This window comes from Stegodyphus dumicola, chromosome 7 (genome assembly GCF_044657685.1).
Source record: "Stegodyphus dumicola isolate Sdum_Otavi_A_Nest chromosome 7, ASM4465768v1".
Lineage (NCBI taxonomy): Eukaryota > Metazoa > Arthropoda > Arachnida > Araneae > Eresidae > Stegodyphus > Stegodyphus dumicola.
In genome coordinates, this window is record NC_140774.1 from 126,304,990 (window position 1) to 126,325,225 (window position 20,236).

General features: G+C 31.7%; 1 protein-coding gene across 3 annotated transcripts in view; it reads right to left on the minus strand.

Annotated features, from left to right (window-relative positions):
- Positions 1-20,236, minus strand: part of nord (neuron derived neurotrophic factor nord) — a 202,258-nt gene that overhangs the window by 173,579 nt on the left and 8,443 nt on the right. The window contains exon 2 of one of the 3 annotated variants that reach the window (XM_085820803.1): positions 16,905-17,136. The exons of the other annotated variants lie outside the window; for them this stretch is intronic. The gene's annotated coding sequence lies outside the window, so the exon portion shown is untranslated. The remainder of the gene's footprint in view (positions 1-16,904; positions 17,137-20,236) is intronic. 3 annotated transcript variants of the gene reach the window in all.

The following is a 20,236-nucleotide window of genomic DNA, read 5'->3' on the forward strand; positions in this document are numbered from 1 at the left end:
GAAAAATTAATTAAAATGTTTCATACTTTGTTAACAAAAATTTTCATTTTATTGAAAACAAAATATTCTGGCCCGTCAACTGTTTTCAGATCGCGCGTTCGCCCCGCCTGCAGCTCACTTGGGACCACTGTATTAACATATAGAGTACAATTATATAAACAAAATATACTATTGCTAATTAGTGCTTATTATGTGCACTGCTATTCAAAGACACTCAATACTGAACAAGTTTGTTTAGAATCGATACATAGCATATTCCGAATACTATACATCTTACACAAAAATACAAAAAGTGCTATTATAGTATTAAATACACAACAAAATGCTGCATTTAGCCTAGTGACGCAGCATACTAGGCTTTATTACAAAGGAAATGCACGAATTAATAATATTTCTCATTTACGCTGAAAATTCTCCAACTGGAATTTGAATTTTTTTGATCGGTGGGGGGGGGAGAAGTAAGAGAGACTTTAATAAACCCAGTATGAAATTCTTAGACTTCTTATACTATTTTTTAATCTAACCTATTCTAAAGTGCCTCTACTATTGAATATTTTCCTATAGTAATATCGTTTTTAAATGACAGACTAAAACATTAAATAACTTACTAAAATTACAGTACCCATTTATTACTAAAATAATTTTAATTAAAGATATTTATTTCTGGACGCAGCAGTCTTCGCACGCTAGGCGAGCCTGCGTGTTCAAATATAATCTCAAGATATGTTCGATTTTATTTCAACCGCTGTTCCATTAAAATTTATTTCAATAATTTTATTTGCATGTTGCTTCCTTTAAAAAATATGAGTGCGATTACAATCGCTGTCTAGAGACCTGCTTTTAAGTCATAGCAACGAAATGCCGTAAATTATGCATCCTTGATCACTTTGCCTTGATCTTGATTATGAACTTAACCTTTAAGTCGTTTCTATGGAGATGCTGTTAGTCTTCTGAATCGGGCAATTGTCCAGATTACTGCTAATGACACCGGGTGGTTGACGATTAATACGCCTTTTATCTGTTGGCTGTGAAGTGAAGCTTCAAGGTTTGGAAGAACCATTTGCAGTGGAATGATGATCATTATCTCTCGTAAATAGGAAGCAATATTTGTAAATCCTTTACTCCGGCATTTAAGGTCGGGATCTAGAAATGGCGCCATATAGGTAAAGCTAGTAAATATGAGATATAGAAGCGACGAAACAAAAATGTGTGGTTATCATATTTCGAGGTTAAAGATAGTTTTTTGGCTTGTACGAATATAGTTGTAGATGATGATATATAGACTTTGCAATTTATTTTTAAAAGCTCTTATTTAGTTGACTCATTGTGATTGTGGCTGCAGTCAAACACTTGTTATAGATTTTTGAACTACTTTCTGATAAGCTTGTGGAGTCATTACGTTTGTCGAAGCAGGAACTATGGGAAATGTCCCTCGCCGGGATCCGAATTTCGAATCTCCCGGTGCCAGCTCGGCGTGCTTCCAACTATACCACGAAGGCACGCGGTAAAAAAGGCGAAAATACTTTACAAGTAACTAGTTCAAACTTTGAACACACACTGTTTGTGGATGAAATGCAATACTATCTTTTCAAATTTCCAAATAGATTTTAGAAATCCATTTCTTCTCCTGAAGAATAACAAACCTGCCGCCCCAACTACTTAGATATAATGGAACACTGTAGGAATTGCAGGCGAAATATATACAGGGTCCGTCAGAAAATTGTACGCATACTTTAACAGATGGCATCTGTGTGTTCATATGGTTTCGAAGCTGAATTATCTTTACAATGTATAGTACGTACAACATACTATATACTTATACAATAACTTTAATTCTACCTTACAAGAATCGTCTATTGAAACTGAAATCAAAATTTAAACATATAGCTAAAGGACAGATTTAGGAATAGGCTGCGCCTATTGTGTTTTTCAACATAATCACCTTATTAAAATCTCGCCAAGACAACTAAACAAAAATGATTCAACTTAGCAAACAGAATTAAAAGCAATTTCACATGCAAAAATAATAACAAAAAAGAGCACAATTATTACAAATTTTTCAAGTTTTGCGGCAATATGTGGTCGAAACACTATTAATACGCAGTTACATTATAAAACATGTCAAATTTCAGATACCCCGCTTAGCAACGTCAAATTTCAGATACCCCGCTTAGCAATATAATTTGGAATCGCGCCCATATGGACTAAACAGGTAAGGAATTAACTTGCCAAGTCAGCAGTATTTAAATATCGTTGTAGATCAAATTATATTCCGCTACCTATATCATTTTAAAGAAGCAATTACTTAGTCAATTCATAAAACTATGACAGCAAGAATAGATACATATAGAAACAAAACGACTGACATATAAATACTTTACAAAAGGAAAATTTAAAACTCATCAAATCCTCAAATACAACCTACCTCTTCATTGGATATGGATCTTTCTTTTCATATCCATACAGATTTGGGATGAGAGATACAAACAAGTGGTTTACTAGCCGCAGCTGAGCATTATGCATTTACTTGTCAACTTAAGAATCGTTTCCATCTGAAGCTTCCATCCATAGACCACATACTTTACTAAAGTAAGTTTTCTTTCGATAAAGTGTGTATACATTTTTCTGACGGAACTTGCATATAATTACGTACTCTTAAATTTATAGTCAACGTTTTAATTTAACACCTTGTGTCAAGAACATACTTTAACACGGCTGCGTTACACCAATAAGGGATACTAAAAGTAAACTAGATAATGAAGCTTCTCTTCATTCCGATATTAAAATATATCAATCTGAATGAAAAGGGAAAATTAATTTTCTGCTAGAAAAATGGTTCTAAAAGGTTTATAACCGATGAAATATTTTATATCAGCTTTCATCGTAATCACAAGAACGATTCTCAGAAGTAAGCACTTTCTAGTTCTCTTGACCAAGAAGTTTCTATTAGCCAATTAACCAGCGAACTGACTCTGTATTTACTATGCCACAGCCGCAGGCATCACGATTCTTTCAAATCACAATGATACCGCATAAGGATTACATGGACTAAACACTTTTTTGGCCTTGTTTTTTTAACACAATCTTGGCACAATTCAATTATTATTTTCTTGTTTGAAGGTGATACGCTTTTAATTATAAAATGTTGAGGTATATGAGACCCCTTTGTGACGCCCATTGATACAGACATAAGAGACGCCCTTTGATAAAATTATTTTCTTTTATTTATTTTGGCTTTACAATAAGTTTCTTTTTTCCATAAGATTCATAATACTGAAATGCGGGAAAACACACAAGGGTTATTTGCTTAAAAATTTCCTTGGGAACTTAGTACTTTTTTAAACTGGGGAACAAAGCACTTTAAATTTGGCACAAATTTTGGACAAAATTTTATCGATTTCCAGAGTCCCAACACAGGTCCTCTTTCTCATGAAGGTGGGGAGCTCCTTCTTTGCTTTAGCGAAATTTTATATTTATGCTGAGGGTACTTACGTATTAACGCCACCGCACTAGAAGTTGAGCTGATGCGCCAATAAAGAGCAATCGTGTTGTTTGCACGCAGTTAATCTTTTGTATTCCTTTTTGCCTTGTTGTTTGCTGATTTTTGACGCCATTTTTTAGTGCAACGAAAATGCGTCTTTGGGATTTGCCGAACACAGAAGAAGATGCAGTTTTATTTTTTCAAGAGCGAAATATTTCACCAAAAAAAAAAAAAAAAAAAAAAAAAAAAAAAAAAAAAAAAATGTACCAATTCGCATGATATGAAACTTTATTTTGGTAAACGTACGTTTTGGAAATGTAAGTGTGATCAGCAAGTGGGATTTAGAAAAGACAAATGCTTTGAAGGAAGCAGAATTCCATTTTGTTCAGCTTTCAGATTCATATACTGCTGGAGTGAGGAGTTGAGTCGATTCAATTTTGTGCAAAGCAACTTGATTTATCGGATAAAACTGTTATAGATTGGAGCATTTACATGCGTGGGTTACGTGTCTTGGATATGGAGAATAAATCAAACAAGAAGGTAGGTGGACCAGATTGCATTGTGGAAATTGTTGAAAGTTTGTTTCCTAAGCGTAAAAATAATTGTGGTCGTATTACCCGAACAGTGGGTGTTTGGTGGTATATGTAAAAAAATAAAAGATTCGTTTGCTGTCACTGTTCCTAATAGAACTGACTCTATCCTTCTTAATAAAATTATTGAAAACATTGCAGATGGTAGCACAAATTTATTCTGACAGTTGGAAAGGTTACCAAACAAATAGAATAGAAAAAGAAGAATTCCTACGTGCTAAAGTTAATCATAAATACAATTTTATTGATCATTGATCCTGATTCAGAAGTTCATACACAAACAGTTGAGAGAATGTGGGCAGTGCTAAATGGAGGAACAAGAGACATAGGGGGACAACGAGACATCATTTAGAATCTTATCTAGCAGAGTTCATATGGCGACAGCATCAGGTCAAAGAAAATAAACTCTTTTGAATCTATGTTAAACTCTACATTGGTCCATTTTCCACCGAAATCCGATTGACTACTTCAATTTTAAATAAAGTGTTTTAATTTATGATTTGTCGCAAAAATGTTAGGTGTAGATTGGCGACACTTAAAAACCACCAAATTTGCAGCTGCAGTGGCGTTAATACGTAAGTACCCTCCTGAGCATTTTAAAAAGCAATAAATATAGTGCTTAATAGTTCATATCATTAAGTTACATTTATCGCTAATAGAGTTAGTTATATCTTCGTTAAGTTCTATTTATTATTAGTAACACCTTTAATTCATTGGCAAATGAATTCAAGTAACGCATGCCAGATAATCTGAGGTATGTAATGCCTCCGTAGAGGTATTTTTAAGAGAAACAGTCCCCTATTTGCAAATACACGGAAAATCACGAAACACCTATGCAACTAGCCTATTCCCTGGAAACTGAACCCGGGTAACTACCACTGTTAAACGCCTTGGCCAAATATAAGCCATAATAACAAGCCTAATTAAAGCAATTTATAGTGCAATAAATTCTCGTGGTTTACAATGTGTTTAATTAATAATTTTTATAAAAATCTTTATTATTATTGTATTAATTAATCAAAATATGGTTCTAAAGTCATATATTAGTTACTTCGATCTGAAATAAACTTTTGAGCTACCTACCAGTAAAATTTTATAATTTTCTACTGAAGTTCTTCTCATACAGTGGTATATAAATGGAATAGAATATTCCCTTTAAAGAAACTCTTATTTATTGTTATCTGTTAGTGCAGTGTTAGCGATAGCTATTAGTGCTATTCATTATTTAACATTTTGTTCATTATTTATTTTTATGTTCATTATTGAGCGTTACATTTGTAAGAAAGTAAAATCTCGTTTCAGTTTATTTCAGTTTTATTTCTCTACAGAAGTGAAATTACAAAAAGGTATAATATCAAGAAATCCTATATTATTTGTGACAGATGTCTAACAGCAAATGCAATATCAACATATGAGACATTTAAAAGTGAAATCTTTTTTTCAGAATACAAAGAATATACTATTCCTTTCAGTTGCTCATTATACTTAAATGATTTCGCACTAGCAAATGACAAGGATAAGATTTCAAATGTCTTACATGAATCATTTTTCTATTGTTACAGATAAACAGTAAGGAAGAAACCGCAAGTTCAAACTATTGTCTGAAGAGTAAGTTCCAAATTACTTTCACTTTTGGGTTGCAGGTTGCAGATCTTTTTCGAAGGTAAACAAGAGAAAAAAATTTGGAAGGGCAATATAAAAAAGAATGAAAGTAAAAAATACAAAGCTTTACTTTTGGTATTTTACCTTCGCAAAACAAAATCCTGAAATCATATAATATGAGAAAAGAGAGGGAGTTTTCAAATAACTGCACAGGAGCAAGTTTTTTTTGGATCTTTTCCAAACCGAATATATGTCAGAATTTTGACATTTTTTGTGAGATAATAAGGAACGGGAATTATTTAGCTCATTCTTTTCTCTTCCGGTGGGAATATAACTGCTCCATTTTCTCAAAAATAGCGAAACGAAGTGGAACAACTTGAGAAACGGGCTTAAAAATTGAGAAACTACTCTTTAAGAGCACCGAAGAAATTGTCTACTCCCTTAACATATTTAACTTTACTTAATCTTTAATGAACTCTACTTAATCTTTAATGTCTAGAAATTGCTAATACAGAAATCAGCTTTAATACATGAGCTAATAACCGCGAATTCATAATAAACGTTCTTAAATCTTAGTGCAATCAGGCTAATAATCTTGTCATCTTACTGTGCATTTATCGTGCCGTCAAATGGATCCAGTATCATGGGACAACATCCTCAAAGTACCTTATTTGTTCTGATTCTCTTTCTTCTCTTAAACTTTTGAACAGTATTACCAGCTGCGATAAATTAGTTATAGAAACCCTAGTAACTGTTAGTTCACTTAGAATTAGAGGTATTGATATCTGCTTTGCTTATGTGCGTGCTTATGGTTTCTACGGAAATGAAAGAGCTGATTTCTTAGCTAAAGATGCCTTAAATTTACCCATTGATATCAACATTAGCATTCCAAAGGGTTATTGGAAGTCCTTTCATTATAAAAAGCTTTTAGCTATGTGGAATGAGGAATACATTTCATCTTGTAATGCTGAAGTCACCAAAAAGTTCCTTCCTTCTATTTACCATAGACTGAATTCCGAGTCTTTCCTCTCGTTAAATTTTAAAGTGTCTCAGTTTTTATCTGGTCAAGGTAAATTTGCAAGTTATCTGTTTCGTTTTAATCTACGATCAAACAATTTATGTGAATGTTCAAAAAGAGTTCCTCAGGATGTGGAACATTTGATTTTCTCGTGCCCTACATTTGATGGCCCTAGATTATGCTTACAGAACGATTTGAAAATGTTCGGAGTGACTTGGCCAGTGAACTTATCTGTTTTCGTGAAGTCCAGACTGCTGTTCTCTGCTTTTGTTCGCTTTATTTATGCATGTAATTTTTAATGTTTATTTATACATGTAACCTTTAATATTCTAGTTAACTTACTTCTGTAAGCCCCGTGTTGTACATATGTGGTGCACGGGGAGTCTGTATGTTCTCAATGGAAAAAAACATACTGTATCAAATAATAAGTATACCGGAACTACAAACATTTCTGTAACGAAGATACATTACACATGGTGACCGATACATATTTTATTAATTATACTAATGTTCAAACATGTGCTTTGAATAAAACTGAGAAATGCTTATTAATTATTTTTCTTAACTTGTACTTTGAATCAGTTTTGACTCAATCTCTTCCTGATTTGATTTTTTACAATTGGTTCTTGCATATAAAGGCGACACATAATCGCTTCTATTAATTATGGTTAAGTGACCGGAGATTGATTTATTCCTCTTCATAAGTCAATCATTTTACGTTTAATGACAATAATTAATTATATGAATTTTCTTTAAAAGTTTATCACATTAATTTCATAATTTTTAATACCCTTTTACATGCTCTAGCTTGCGCTTTAAATATTTCTTCATTAAAATTAAAGCTTACGATTTTTGTAATATACCTAGGATATATATATATATATATATATATATATATATATATATTTTTACTTTGCAGCTTTAGCGGAAACATTAGGCTTTTTAGTACGGAAAAATTTTCTTATTTAATTAGTTCTTTGAATATATATATATTGTTTTTTAACATCCACTTTGCTATAAGCAATATGCTTTAAAGATGAAAAGAAAATATTATGACTCGTGATATGGTAACGTTTTCCAGAACCGGCTGTCCGTCAGGTTGAATGCACGTTGTGGTAACTTCAGATAAATTAGATAAATTTTCCTACAATTATCTTTATGTTGAGGAAACCTAAATCATCGTAATTTTTTATTTACGTTTTCTGAATAAATAATATTCAATTCTATTATGTATTATATTTAACATACTGTTGCGTGCGTGCTGGTTCGTAATAGATTGAATGCACAAGTCCGATAATAGGTTAATAAAATTTATTTTCATCAAAAGAAATATATTAGAACTCTGGAATTTTCCTTAAAGATATTCGTACAAGTGTTCACAATATCAGGCAATATAATAAGTAGTTATGTAGCAGTACACCATCATTTCATGTCATCACGAATATAATAAGTAGTTATATACTTCAAACTGCTAAAAACGTTAAATACAACGCAATGCAAATCGCATCTAAAGAGAAAGCTATCTCGGATATCTCAATACAACAACACGAACAACAATAACCCAGCAACTAAGCTCAGATGCTCTCTCTCTTCGGCCTTTTATAGTTTTCAACGGGCAGCGAGGTATTTCTAGAACTTTCTGTTTCTTGAAATTACTGAAAAGCAATAAGAGTGTGGAATTACGGTTACAGCTAGCATAGTGGTCGTTTACATTTATTCAGTTTCAGTACAAATTACCGAGGTACCCATTTACTCAATGTTAAATGCATGCGACTCTGTGTTTCTACATTTCCGATGTAGCTTTCTCTTAAAATTTGTCTCGTACTATATTATACAGAAAAAAACAATAATTTTCTTATAATTCTATTAAAATTACTTACCTAAGTATAAAATTCGTAACAATATAATTAGAAAATTGTCAACACAATTTTCATCATTAAACGATGAATTAAATATTTTAAAATCTAGTAGAAAATTTTTAATTTGTTTTATCAAAGATTAAAATTTGTTGTTGAAGAAATCATTAAAATTTTATTATTGCTAAGTGATAAATATACCAATTACTAGTAAAAGAATTTGAAATATGAAAATAAATATTAAAATTACTGTTAAAAAGTCTCATAAAGCTTTTAGTTATTAAAAAATTTTCTTTTATTTAAAAAATTGTAATATCCTTTAAGCTCATAAATATCCATCATTATAATATATAAATCTTCATAAGCTTCCGAATTTATTTTAAGTACCAAGGATTTTCAGACCATTTTAATTGATACACAAGTATTATAAAACAAAGTCAAATCGATCATAGCACCAGTTAGTTTCTAAAACAAAGCAAATAAATATGAGATTTTAATGAAAATTTAGCTTCACCTCGCATTTAAAAAAAGAGAGAGAGACCACATTATGACTAAGAAAAACGACTGTTAACTGTTCTGATTACCTTAATAATAATTACACTAATTTTACTTTTATCCACCAAGCAAAAAGATCAATTCTAGGATGTACATAACTTACACACACAGCTGTCAACGAATCAAATTTTTAAGTTATGTCAGATATGATATTGTCATCAAAAACAGTTTTTGCGAATCGATATGGTATTGTCATACTTGACGAGATGATAGCTCTCATTTAAAGAGAATAGGAACGCGATTTTGAATCAAAAGACGATTGTTAGTGAATGTCACACATTTATCCTGCCGGACTAACGGGTATTGAAAAGATATAAGGAAACATTCCAGTGATGATAAGATATTATATCTTATTTCGTATCTCAGAAATTTCATAATTATTTGAATGAAATGGAATAAATTTACATTAATCATATTAGTTTCTCATCTTAGAAAGAAAAGAAGTTAGTAACGAAATCTGAAACGGTGTCGCACAGACGAAAGATATTCTTGAAATGCCATGCCAGATATAAATTTGTAACATTCTTTGAGTGTATGCTTTATAAAACGTGGTTACATATGGTAAGTTTGAAAATTTCGTACTAAAAATACAACACTTTATGTTCAAAATAAATAAATAAATTTGAAACTATATATTTATGTCAATGTTGATCTGTTGATTAATCGTCTGAAGGGGAAGGGAAATTTTAAAAACTTCTAAATTGGTAAATTGTATTTTCTGAAGCTTTTCTTAGTAAACAATTTGAATTCTAATATTACTATTATTTAAATTTTTCTTAATTTCTTCCTCGCTTTATCTCTAATCAGCAATCTTACTGAATATGTTTATATAATCTCTTTTCACAATATATGGTCTAGACTCCAATTTCTTAAATTTTCGGATCTTGACTCTGCGCGCTTGTTCATCTGATACAATTTGCTCACCTTTCCAAAAGCATCTTAAGCGTCTTAATTATTGTACGCATTCGCGCAGTTGGAGTACACCCCCTAAAAGCGTTAGTCTTAAAACATGATTTTGCGTTGATTCACTTTAACTGTCGTCTGCTGTAAATGCGTTGTTTCACTCTTCATTCGAGTCTGTTGCCATTTTGCAGAATATCAGATATTCATTTATCAATTTTAATTTGTCTGTTATTGATTAACACAGTAAGAGTTTTTTAAAAACAATACATACACTACTTAAGAACAGTATTTTTTTTACTTTCAAATCTGATTGATTTAATTAAAAATCTGATGTGTACACCACATGACTTCCTTGCACGGAATATTAAATTATACGCATTTTTTCTTGCATTTCATTTAAACTTATTGGATTGAATTAAATCTACTTCGTCGACAGCGCATAAACCACAATAGAATAAACTCACTCTTTATAATTCACTATATTTGTTTACCATAGCGACACTCTGGGGCTAGGTTCAGTTAACAGCGCTGCATTTCATCCATATTATAACTCAGAATGCATATAAATTTATATTATTTGAAGAATTATCTAATCGTTGCCACATGTTCTATTTAAATACTAGAATAAATTAAAAACGATGTATAAAAGAAATTAAGCAAACAAAACAAAAAAGTAACAGTTTTTCCACAGATGACTGAGTATTTCTCATTCAATTAATTCAGTTTTCCCTTCCCGACAAGGCAAAAATACATAAAAACTCAAAATATCTATATTAAAAATTACGAAGTAAATTTGAAACACTTATTTCCTGGAATAAATTCCAGAAAGGATAAAGCATGATTTAATTTGCAATAATAAAAGAAGGTGTTATCTTTTTTGTTGCGAAGCTTAGTTTCTCTAGATTGGTAACAAATCCATTATTTTTCCAAATTTGAAATATAAACAAACATGTCCGCCATAGCAAAATTAATTAGGCTTACCCGCACTTAAACAACTTTTAAATTGTTGAAAACTCCACAAATATTGTAAGCAGATTTACTAAAGACATAAAAATTTAAACCGGAAGATAATTCAATCATTTTTAAAGCAGAAAATGCACAACTTACAAACATATAAAGAAACTGAGCTCACTGAGCCGAGTAACAGAGTGGATATATATATATATATATATACATTTTCTAAACAGTATTGATTAATTGATTATATTATCTCCTAAGTTTAATTAAAGTAGAATTATTTTAAAAGTGTGCATCCATACTGGTAAGTTATATTTTGAAAGATGTTTTGAAGTAATTTGAAAGCAAAATGTTAATAATGTTTTAACGGGGACTGGAGTTAAATCATCACGAAGAATAATATTACAATTGTAAAAGTAAAAATTAAAACATGTAATTATTGTCATTGATCGGAAATTAGTTGACTTTTCAAGGGGAACAAACCAACTCCCGTTCAATGATCAATAATTGATAAAAATACGTAAATATGAAAGTATTTCGTCTTTACTCGAGTTATAAGTTAAAGCCAAACCGGCAATTCTAGTCAGGCCAAATATTTCCGCGAATAGTTGCTACTCAAAGAACTTATTCTCATGAAGCATTTTAGTCAATTCAATTTGGAGTAAAAATCAATTACTGTAGAGAAATCCTGTAAAACTCGAGTAACCGTCCCCGACACTATCATCTTTATGTATTTGAGTACTATATTATTTGTAGAAATTAAACATTGGAAATTGTCATTATGAAATCGAAATCAAAGTAAAGTTGAAATAAACATAGAAGATTATAAAAAAGATAAATAATGCAAACTTTGTAAAAACAAATCAAAGAGAACATAAAAATAATATAAAAATAATATAAAAAATAATATAAATAAGATCAGTGAATGTACATGAAGATATAAAGGCCAGAAGGTATTAAGTAACTTACATTCTTTCTAGTGGGGGGAGTTGGCAATGTGTTCTCTTCGTGTCTGACTCAGAAGTGTAGGGTGTCCGAAAATTCTTAGCGGCAGTAGCGGCTTTGAATAATATCAGTCGGTAAGACTTGGGTGAAGTAATTTATGGTAGTGGGTGGGACTTGGAATTCTGGAGGGATGTATTTTGTGGAGTTCTTATCTGAGAGAGACCGTCTGTTAAGATTTTTTTAAAATACTAGTGAATGGAAATTAATTAATTTCTGGCTAATTGTCGTGTCGCAATGATTAAGAATTTAAGAAAGGAAAAAAGGCATTTTCGCTGTCCAAGAGCTAGTAGACAGTCTAAAGGCAGGAAATAGGCCCATTTTTTTAGTAACAGTATAGTAACAGTATATGTCTGAAGACAATTAGCTTTTTACAATATATACAATTGAGTAATTACACTATATACAAATCTTTCAACTGACAGTCATCCAACTTATACTGCCTTCTCAGGTTTAGGAATAAATTATCATATCCCCATCAGTTAAATGATTTAGAGTGAGTATTTAACGCCTGCTCTTTTAAGGCAATGGTTGATAAATTGAAAGGGAATTAGATTATTTTTGAGAATTTTGATAAGGATCAAAATTTCGCGTTGTAAATCTATTGTATCTGTGCATATAGTTTTAATTCGTTGTATTTGATTAATTATAGTATTGTTAATTACTTTTTTGGATATGTTGGAGTTCCAATTTATTAATTTGTTAGTATTGAAATTGAAGTTTCTTGTTTTGTCAAAAAGTAAAATTTTTTTGTAGTAAAATTTTTTTGTAAAAAGTTTACTATTGTAAAAAGTTAATAGTATATTTGTATAGTAAAAAGTTTTGTAATTTTTACTAGTAAAAAGTTTACTATTGTAAAAAGTTAATAGTATATTTGTATAGTAAAAAGTTTTGTAATTTTTACTATTAGAAAAATAGATAAAGCAACTAATAACTTTAGCATTATATGAAAACAATTCTACACTGAAATTATTCATAAAGAACTTCTCAACGCAACTACTTATCAATCAGCCAACCTTACAGAAACATCTATAATAAACAGGATTAAAACGTTTCATAAGAAACTCAATATTACTTTCAATGCAAACTACAACAGATTTACTAATCTTTATGCGATTCCCAAATTCCATAAAACACCATTAAAATTTAGATTTATAGCTAATGGAACTAATAATTACAAGAAAAATATAGACTATTATTTTTCAATTCAACTTAATAAAATCTGTAAATTTATATTCAATGATTGTAACACTAATCATAACTATTGCTGGATCATTCATAATAACACTCCTGTCATTAATACCATTCATACCATTAACATCCAAAACATTAACTGCTATGATTTTGAAAACTTATATACCTCACTTCCTCTAGAAGAAATCTATACCAGTCTACTTGATCTACCAAAACTTTTCCCTAATATACTCAATATCATGAGTCTTGACAAATGGAAAACCTACCTAAAATGCACACTTTTTCATAACTACATCAAGTTTCAAAATCAACTTTTTAAACAAGTCAGAGGATTGCCAATGGGCTTACATTCCAGCACCTCGATCTGTAATATCTTTTTATTTGTCAAAGAATTTAACTTCCAAAAGAATCTACAACCACAAGAGTTAAATTACTACAAACACACCTACAGATATATTGATGACCTTATTACAATTAATAATTTTGGTAAAATTGAAAACTCCGACATTTATCCGAATTGTCTTAAACTTAATAAAACTAATAATTCACAAAACAGCATAGACTTTCTAGATCTTCAAATCATTAACTACAAAAAAATTTTACTTTTTGACAAAACAAGAAACTTCAATTTCAATACTAACAAATTAATAAATTGGAACTCCAACATATCCAAAAAAGTAATTAACAATACTATAATTAATCAAATACAACGAATTAAAACTATATGCACAGATACAATAGATTTACAACGCGAAATTTTGATCCTTATCAAAATTCTCAAAAATAATCTAATTCCCTTTCAATTTATCAACCATTGCCTTAAAAGAGCAGGCGTTAAATACTCACTCTAAATCATTTAACTGATGGGGATATGATAATTTATTCCTAAACCTGAGAAGGCGGTATAAGTTGGATGACTGTCAGTTGAAAGATTTGTATATAGTGTAATTACTCAATTGTATATATTGTAAAAAGCTAATTGTCTTCAGACATATACTGTTACTATACTGTTACTAAAAAAATGGGCCTATTTCCTGCCTTTAGACTGTCTACTAGCTCTTGGACAGCGAAAATGCCTTTTTTCCTTTCTTAAATTCTTAATCATTGCGACACGACAATTAGCCAGAAATTAATTAATTTCCATTCACTAGTATTTTAAAAAAATCTTAACAGACGGTCTCTCTCAGATAAGAACTCCACAAAATACATCCCTCCAGAATTCCAAGTCCCACCCACTACCATAAATTACTTCACCCAAGTCTTACCGACTGATATTATTCAAAGCCCCTACTGCCGCTAAGAATTTTCGGACACCCTACACTTCTGAGTCAGACACGAAGAGAACACATTGCCAACTCCCCCACTAGAAAGAATGTAAGTTACTTAATACCTTCTGGCCTTTATATCTTCATGTACATTCACTGATCTTATTTATATTATTTTCTATATTATTTTTATATTATTTTTATGTTCTCTTTGATTTGTTTTTACAAAGTTTGCATTATTTATCTTTTTTATAATCTTCTATGTTTATTTACTTTGATTTCGATTTCATAATGACAATTTCCAATGTTTAATTTCTACAAATAATATAGTACTCAAATACATAAAGATGATAGTGTCGGGGACGGTTACTCGAGTTTTACAGGATTTCTCTACAGTAATTGATTTTTACTCCAAATTGAATTGACTAAAATGCTTCATGAGAATAAGTTCTTTGAGTAGCAACTATTCGCGTAAATATGTGGCCTGACTAGAATTGCCGGTTTGGCTTTAACTTATAACTCGAGTAAAGACGAAACACTTTCATATTCACGTATTTTTATCAATTATTGATCATTGAACGGGAGTTGGTTTGTTCCCCTTGAAAAGTCAACTAATTTCCGATCAATGACAATAATTACATGTTTTAATTTTTACTTTTACAATTGTAATATTATTCTTCGTGATGATTTAACTCCAGTCCCCGTTAAAACATTATTAACATTTTGCTTTCAAATTACTTCAAAACATCTTTCAAAATATAACTTACCAGTATGGATGCACATTTTTAAAATAACTCTACTTTAATTAAACTTAGGAGATAATATAATCAATTAATCAATACTGTTTAGGAAATAAATTATTATTAACTAACTTTGCAGCAATTGCGCAAGTAATAATAACTTGTATTCGCACTAAATGGATTTAAGTTCATACAACAATATATATATACATTTATATACTTTTGGTGCGGCCTCTTGCTACCAAAATATGAGGTGTGCATCTACCTGTTATAGCAGTCCTAGATACAAAGTTTCAATGTTCTGAGGCGAGGCTACTCGTTTTTGAGGTATGCGAGATACGTACGTACGTACATACGTATGCACAGACGCCACGAAAAATTCTCTTCAGAATTCATTTTAAATCAGTTTTATAATTTTTTGAGGGTAAAGGTCCTTTATTCTGTCCTTACTTGCGGATGTCACGCAAAAACATCATTAAATTGTATTGGATAGCGGTCAAAATCGGTATTTTCGTTGAAATATGATACCCGAAATTTTTCACGATTACAATACTTCCATTTTGCTTCGTACAAGGAAGTAAAAATGAATTTAATTCGTGGTTATCTATTTAAAAGTATTCAATATTTTTATAGATTTACATTATATATTTGTATATTTCATTATTCAAATACACAGAAGATTTTTAAAAACTTCTCATTTTCTGAAGCTTTCTATAGCCAGGAAAATCTTCCATTCTTAATAAATAACGTAAATTTTAATATTTATTGCTCAAAACTTCAATTATTTTAGATTTCCTCAGTTTGTTCCTTCTTTCATCTTCAGTCAGTAGATCTTATTGTGTGTTTATTCCTTCTTTTTTCATAACACGTGGCTTTAATTTCTTGAACTTTATGATCATGATTCTACTCGACTGCTTTAAGATTCCTGCCTTTAAGTTAAAGCTGAAAATGAGGAACCTTAAGAATTGGTAAGCGATTAATCGCTTAGTCCAGTGAACAGAAATTAGAACTCAAGAAGGGTTAAATACCCTTTATTATTTGAAATAAATGTAACAGACGATCCTTCTTGGAGTTTACAATAAAGCCTCCACTTGAGCTTGAACTCAGAAAAACTAAGAATTAAAACTTAACTAAACTAAAAAGATAAAGCCGAAGGTATCAAGATTCTAACAGAGTTGGCCCAATAATGTTAACTAACGGCGAAGCAATCAAGGGCCTAAAGTACGGCCGAGCGTAATAATAGCTTAAGAGAGAGAGTAGCCTAAAGAGGCGAACGCGCGCTGCTGAGAATATCTGGCTCTCTAACGAAGTCGGTAGAGCTTCAAAGTTAAATACTTCTCCTCATTTGCATTTGACCGCGATTCTGAAAATACGTTCTGGCCAGAAGTTGCAAGCTGAAATTAAGAATGGACAGGAAAGTAACTTTAACTAAAAATTAACTGTTAGATAGCGCAGGATACATGCTCATTTGTTAGAGTTTGCTGTTTTCTCTGCAAAAGCACCTGGTGTTTTTCATTCGTATTTTCAATTTTATTTATTTTCTCATTGTTTTAATTTCCCTGTCATTTACTCAAAATTTTACTTCGTTGTGCGCTTTCTTCGTCGTATTTTCTCATTTGCATCTTTATTCTTGTTAATTAATTAATTAGTTATTATTATTATTATAACTTGCTGTCATTTTCAGAGGGTTTTTCAGACATAAATAACTTTAAAAATACTTAAAAAATTAATTAATACTTACTATTTGAAAGGGAAAAACACAATACCGTTTTAAAGTTCAATGATTATAGTACTTGAAAGCATTTGAAAGTCTTTCCATCTACATTATGATGTTATTTCTGTTTGAACTGCATTAGAAACTGGTTAACTGGAAACCATTTCAGATAAGTTAGGTACCTGGAGCCCGAGTAACCTGTAAGTTCTACTACACCGTATATCTAAATATTTTGCTTCTTATTCCTTCTCGCCCTCTCCTGTAAAAATACATGCATAAAAGTTTTAGAAAAATCAGCGTATTATACACGTTTATTTGTGACACAATGCATTTCTATTTTAAAATTTAATATTTCCTTTTCAGAATGAATAAAGGTAGCACTTTTAAATGATAAAGCGTACGAATGTCTGGAAATCTGACAGAAAAGGTTAAAGAATAGTCTATTACTTTGGCGCAACGAAGGCCATAAACTTTTAAAGACATCTCTTTTAAAACTGGAAAGAGGGAGTGATAGAGGAATTTCGTCTCTGGCGTTAGACGGTCGAGACAAATTTAGAAATAAATGATTTGCAGTAATATTTCCCTCATGCCCCGCTAACACCCCACTGTTAGTCCTTGCTCGCGTCTGCGCCCCATTTGTTTAAAAATAGCACTAGTAATGTCGAGTTATCGGTTCAGAGTGTCAAAACTCTCACTGAATTCTTTTTTTATTTCTTATGGTGTTTTGTGGGAATTCTAACATAGTCATGTCAAACGCATCACTTTCGGGCTGTATTACCCTCTTAACTCTCAGTGATGTATTAGTTACCACTGTCACTAACTGTCATTAGGATAGACTGTTATTAGAAAGTCATTAAATAGAGGCTAAAACAAGGTCATTAATATATACCAGATGTTTCGCACAGAGGTGTGGAATAAAAAAAAGAGTTAAAAAATTTTTAAAAAATAATAATTCGAATTGTATCGGATGTGTGTCAGTTATAAAAGAATTCTGAAATTTTGTAGGTTGGTAAATATCATTCAAGAGACATGAGAAGTATCTATCAGTGGAGATATCCTTTCATCGAGGACTTTCTAAAGGAAATTGGTCTTATTTAAGTTACACATTGGATAAATTGAGAAACTAAACAATGCTCATGCAACCAAATTTCTCTGAGATTTATAATATGGTTCATTTCTGTTGGTTAGCCTCCGAAATTTATCACATCCAGTGAATCTAGTTCATTTTCGCGAGGCCATAGCAACTGGACTTACATTTATGGACATATTGCAGGAACAGTTATGTCTTAGACCTGAAAGAAAAATTTTGCAAAAATCTGAGGTTCTTCGTCAGTTTTCCAATGATATGCGAATACTGTTCGAAATAGGATGGATCGGAAGAAAACCGTCTTTCACTGTATGGGATTCTCAAGATGCCTGAAAATTTCTTTAATATTACACATGATTTTTAACATTTGAATTAAGTTAATAGCAGTAATGAACTCAGTTAGATACATGTTTTTGCTGGGGCATTAGTACTCATCATCAGTAAAATACTACTAAGTTTTTTTTTTTTTTTTTTTTTTTTTTTTTTTAAAGAAGGCATGGTGCTAATAAATGAGATAGATCGAAATGCATGAAAGTTTTTTTTTAAAAAAAATAGTTAAGAAGAAATATCTTGTATTATCTCATTGAGAAATATCAACTGGGCTCATCTTTTCGTTCTTTTCACCATCGACGGAACAGCTGGCCCATGGGTTAGGTTATTTTCAGCCTGTTGGATCCCGTCGATGGAATTAAAAATAAATACATGAATAAACATAAATAAAGAGCTTAGTACTGTGTCCTCCGGGGATTGGCCACGAAACGAGGAACATTGAATCTGTGAAGACCAGAACATGGAAAGAAGGTGCATGGTGGCGACTGCTGAGACTAAGAGGAACACTTTTCACTGTTATCGTACATGTTAGGCCTACAGTTATATTAAGTGCTATAAAAATCAGGTACAGATGTAAAGATGACCAAATACATTACAAATTGTGGAATAGATTAAATGAGTTCTGGATTAATCATAATATTTAATATAATTAAAAACAGCAAAAACAAACAAAGAACAAAAAAAAAAAAAAAACACAAGACTTTAAGTAAATTAATATATGTACAGAGCAGGCTGCTGACGGCACGGTGTCCAAGGAAAGAAGTCACTCCAGGTTGTCAACAATGCTTTTAGCAATGGTAGTGCAGTCTCTAATGCGGCTGAGCGCATATTTATTCTAAATTGTGTTCTTGAACCATGCTGGCATATTGATTGCAATTGGTCTTTTTAAATGTGAATTCCGTGTGTGCGAGCAGTCAAACATATAATGATCTGGGTCACCAGTACTGCCACAAATACATTGGTCACTGTCTCTTAGGCGAAATCTGTGAAGATAGGACATATATGGGCCATGACCTGTCAGATACTGTGTGAGGTGCGAAGGACTGCTATTTAAATTGTGGTTAACTCTTGGTTCGAAATCATACAATCTTCTGCCTATGATGCTTATCTCCCAGTAACTTTGACACTGCTTCATTAGTTCACATTTGAGAGTAGTTTTCAGATACGAGTGCGGAAGGGGCACACCAATGATACTCACGGTTGGTTCATTGGCTGCGCCTTTCGCAATCATATCCGCTGCTTCATTTCCTTTAATCCCCTATGGGCCGGAACCCATTGTAGCCGGGGCCTCAGACTTGCAGGAATCGAAATTAATAGTTTTTGTATGTCTCTGACAATGGGATGTCTACTGCGGCCGCCCGGATGGCCTGCAAGCTACTGGGCTCATCTGACGAAACATTTTTTTCTTTTTTTTCGTTTCATTGTGACTTCTTGATACTTTGCAGCATAATAATTGAGGCACACCCTTGTTTTTTCGTTGCGAAAAGAAATTTAATGAGATTTTTCAACACTTCATAAGGCATTTTCTTTCTCCTTTTCGTATGCCTTCGTTGTGTAACTAGAAGCACGCTCGATGAATATTCGGAAGGTCCGGAGTTCGCATCGCGGGAAGGGTGCTGCACATTTTTCACATTTCCTGACATAAAAAAATTCTAATAACTCTACAAGTGGCACCGAAATTAAAAAGGGATGAACGATAATACATCACCACCAGGATTTGGTGATTGGGTGCCTAATCATTGAATCCTAAGCATTTAATCCCCAGTCACCCTTTAAAAGGCAATTTCTTCCCATTTCCCCATGGCTTCGCAGTTAATTGTAAGCACGCTGGACGCGTAGTCTGGAGGTCAGAAGTTCGAATCCCGGCAAGGTTATTGCACAATTTTCTCGTTTTCGGCTTCGATTTAACCTAATGACACGTTTTGCATTTCTTTTATTAATG